Source organism: Euprymna scolopes, chromosome 1 (genome assembly GCF_053919585.1).
Source record: "Euprymna scolopes isolate OS-2025 chromosome 1, ASM5391958v1, whole genome shotgun sequence".
In the NCBI taxonomy this organism is placed as follows: Eukaryota; Metazoa; Mollusca; class Cephalopoda; order Sepiida; family Sepiolidae; genus Euprymna; species Euprymna scolopes.
This window is the reverse complement of record NC_136482.1, coordinates 85,107,829-85,112,209: the sequence shown is the minus strand read 5'-3', so window position 1 is coordinate 85,112,209 and position 4,381 is coordinate 85,107,829. Positions and strand designations below refer to the sequence as shown.

The 4,381-nt window shown below is 30.7% G+C and overlaps 1 long non-coding RNA gene across 1 annotated transcript in view; it reads left to right on the top strand.

Annotated features, from left to right (window-relative positions):
- Positions 1 to 891: 891 nt before the first annotated feature.
- LOC145283544 (uncharacterized) overlaps positions 892 to 4,381 on the top strand; it is a 19,251-nt gene continuing 15,761 nt past the window's right edge. Inside the window, exon 1 of the long non-coding RNA XR_013868635.1 lies at positions 892 to 1,048. This is a non-coding gene — a long non-coding RNA (uncharacterized LOC145283544). The remainder of the gene's footprint in view (positions 1,049 to 4,381) is intronic.

Sequence of the window (4,381 nt, the reverse complement as noted above, 5' to 3'; positions counted from 1 at the left end):
AAAAAAGATTGTATTTTAAAAGTTATTCTTTCAATTCCGGGGTATAAATCGGTTTTGCTATATAAGTTTAACATCTTATTGGTATATCAAGTATCCTTATTCGACACTTTCATAGAACGTTTATAAACGACAACTTTCGACGAAAAAAAAAAAAACGGGCGAAAAATAAAGTAGCAGTGGGGGTGATTCGAAGTCAAATTAACGTAAATAATTGAACTTACATGACAAATTTTGAAAATGTTTTCTTTTTAATTGTTTTTAAATTTAATTCAGTCAAAACTCGTGGTAACGCTTTGTACATATCAGCCATTTTGAACATCATTTTAAAATTTGAACCATAGGTTTTTCACATTTTGGGAGAAGTAATCTAACGGTTTGATGTTCAATTGATGGAGTGGTGTGAAGATTTTAGATGGTAGTTAATAAATCCTGCAGATATATTAGGTCAAGTCTGATGTTTGCATTCAATTTATATAGTAAAATTAAACAACCCTGTTAAAGCTTGAAACATTAATTAGAATGAAATATTAGCATGATTTAAAAAAAAAAAAAAAATCATACTGCATGAATTCATAAGAATTTAAAAGAAATTAATACTAGTCCATTTTAGGTGCTATGGAAGGGTTGAACGCAACGTAAAAATAGTTAGTAGTAGTAAGAACAGTTTAAAAAAATTGTCACGTCAAATTCATGAACTGTAAATCAAACAGACTTTTATATATATATATATATATATATATATATATATATATATATATATATATATATATATATATATATAGAGAGAGAGAGAGAGAGAGAGAGAGAGAGAGAGATCATTAACATAATAGTGAATTACTTATAAACTAATGAAAAATATGCAGAATTTGTGCGGTATAAATGTAAGGCCTACTTCCGGTAGCTTACCTTGTTGTTGCTGCAGCTTCCGGAACTTGACGCGCACAGTTTGATTTAAGGAGCGTACATTACAAAATGGTTTTGGATTTAATATTTTACGAAATTATGATGCCATTATGAATTTTTTTATATTGTTGCCAACAATATCAAGGTAAATGCATATCTTATCTACTGAACATGACCTGAAATAGACAGTTAGTTAATTCTTTAACACGGAGAAATCAGATGTTACATGATGACTTTAAACCATTTTAACATTTCACTTCGCTTCATGTTTAGTTAATGGCGAGTTAAAGCATTCAGATTCACAGTCTCATCGAGAAAGGGAATCTATTCGGAACTAGTGCACTTATTGATCCGTGCTGAAATAATACCGTTATTTAGAAAGCCATTCTTAACATGGAGAAGCTAGAGTGTTTAGTGCTGTGAGAAATTATGTTAAGCGTCGGCCTCTCTATGCGTCTGCGGTGCCATCTTTTAATTCTTAGGCATGTGTGATTCACGTGTGAACGTGATTTCACGTTATGCCCCACCCCTTCTGCTTCCTATTTAAAAGCGGCTGAATTCCGCATATATGTGTGTGGGGGGGGGTTGCATTGGCATTCTGGCAGTGAGAGAGGTTGGACGCACATTAGTGCTTCCAGATCTTAGAGGTCGCAACAGGGTAACCTGTTGCAACTTTTTCCCTGTGTCGAGCCTCAGCAGAAGGAAATTCGCAATTTTACCTATTCTGTAGTTTAACCTTACAATTTAATAAAAACATGCCATAAAACTTTAATTAAACTTAAAAATACGATTTAAAAATTAGCGCGGATTAATAAGTGTATTAGCACCATCTATACTGATACCACTCTTTATCTTTTTTTTTTTTCTGTCAGTGAAGAAGATATACTTTCAGACTGATTGGTGTAATGTTTATTTTTGTTCCAATCCGGAGTTCCCACTTTTTTTTTTTTTTTTTTTTCTCGTGGAGGGTTGGTGCGGGTTAGCCACACCTTAAAACCGATATTGTATCAAACTCTGCCCTCGTGGAGGGTCAGTTAAATAGTAACTGTCACTGGTGAGAATATTTTTGTTAGTAATTTAGGTAGTAGTGCACTTATTGATCCGTACTGAAATAATAACGTTATTTAGAAAGCCATTCTTAACATGGGGAGGGTGTTTTGTAACTATTCTTTACTTTAACCTTACAATTAAATAAAACCTATCACAAAACTTTAATTAAACCTGAAAATACTATTTAAAAAATACCGCTGATCAATAAGTGCACTAGCACCGTAATTTACAGAATTTACTTGTAAAGAGCGGAGTTTGCATAGAGTATTTATAATGGTCCAATTTATGCCTATATTTGTTATTCTTCAACACGCATTCTTTAATGACAAATTTATGGCATTATTAGAAGAGTATTTTTTTTTAAGTAGATTTTCGGTTTTATATTTCTGTTATAATAGATAAGCATACGTGGTTGTAGTAATGGAGATAAATCTGTGTATAGTTTTAATGGCTTTTTCATTTCTGTAATTTGGGTGCATGCAGATTAGATATGGCTGCTTAGATGTTCTTTATTTGTAATTATGGAAATTATTGTTGATTATGATTCGTTTGATGTCATTTAGTGCCTTATACAATATTCTTTGAGTAACGGAATTGTTTGATGAATAGGATTTATCATTACGACTATTTTATATCTATGGAAAGGCACACGTTTGGAAAATAGATATGAATTTTGGCTAATTTTCCTTTTTTTTTTTTTTTTTTTTTTTTTTTTTGTAGGGGTAGCTGGTAAAATTATCTGTATAGAATTGGACGAGTATATCGTTAAAATGAAAAACATCCACTTCATCATGGCCGCCATTTCGGAATTCGGAAACTGAGAATCAGTGTTTACCGAAAAATAATTTCACATTATTTTAGACTGGTTAGCTTTTAGCAGATTTTTTTTATTTTCAGTTTCACTATATATAAAGGTGAATTTGTAATATATTATTGTTAAATTTCTCTATGTAAAAAAAAAAAAAAAGCTAATGATAATCTATTTATAAAATGATTTCCAAAATAAAAACAAATAAAAAATTCCAATTATGAAAAAAAAGTTTTTGAGTTTATTTGTTAAGTATTAAACAAATACTTGAAACAAATTATTTGTAATAAAGTAAAAATAGAACTTTTGTCCTAAGATATATTAGATGATTGTTTTGGGCGAATATCGGTTCTTAATCGCAGTTTAAGAAATGGCGGCTATAATAAAGTGGATGCTTTCTATTTGTATACAAAAGAATATAATTTTGTTCGTGAAATTTATTACTTATGCCATGATGTTATAATAAAGTAATTTAGAAACGCATTCAGTCATTATAACATAAGGAAAACATACCTTTTAAAAAGTGGTTGCCATTTTTTCTTGTTACATAAATCACTTGACAAACGTTCCTAGCAATACAAAACACTCCCCTCCCTATGTTAAGAATGGTGAAAAGTAAAAACAATAGGGGATACATTGGATAATGAAAATCTTTAATACCATAAGAACTACTTGCCAGCAACAAATTTAACTGTGATATTTGTTCATACCAGACCCCAATATACCTAGAAAGACAAATGGTGGTGAGTTTGCTGTAGGATACGTTAGTTTGGGAAAATGAGTTTAAACTAAAATACAAAATACTGTTATAAACTCACTCAAAATATGTTACCGTGACATAGGTTGGCATGTATTCGGTGGGTTTCTAACAGTATTTTGTATATTTTTTAGTTTGGATTCATTTTCCCAAACTTAACGTATTCAACAGCGAGCTCGCCGCCATTTGTCTTTTTCAAATATACCGATAAACATTGCATTTTTTTCGAACCGATTAAACATTTTACATTAAATAAAAAACACTAAAAACTTATCCAGTTAGGTAAAAAAGCTAATTATCTTGCTTTTAGTAACATTTATTTGTTTTTCGACAACTTCTTAAATCTATGTGTATAGTAAAACAAACCCCAACTTTTTAATGATGAGCTTCCATATGGTCCTCTATGCCATATTGACCACGCAGGTCTTCACATGGGGAGGGAGCTTGTGTACTTTCACCTAGCAAGTTAATAAACTTAGCTTAATGTAAAATTGAATTTAACTTGAAAATCATACCTAAAAATAGCACAGTCTGTAACGTGCATCAGTACCCATTATTTCAGCACGGTTCGTAAACTGCAGAAGTACCCAAATTTATTTTGCCTGTAGAACTGAGTAATTTTTTCTCGGTGTGTCGTTAATTAGTACTATATTTGATACATTTCGAGGTAGTATAAGAATGTTATGTACAAATCTTACATATAGTGTCAATATTTGGCAAAGTAAAAAAACAATATAAACTTATCGGCAACTTTTAAAGATTATATCGAATCCATATTTGGACCTAAAATATTTTCCACAATATTTGAACCCTGATTTTTGAGTTTTGTTTTTAATTCTTAATTTTGCAAATGAAATAATTGA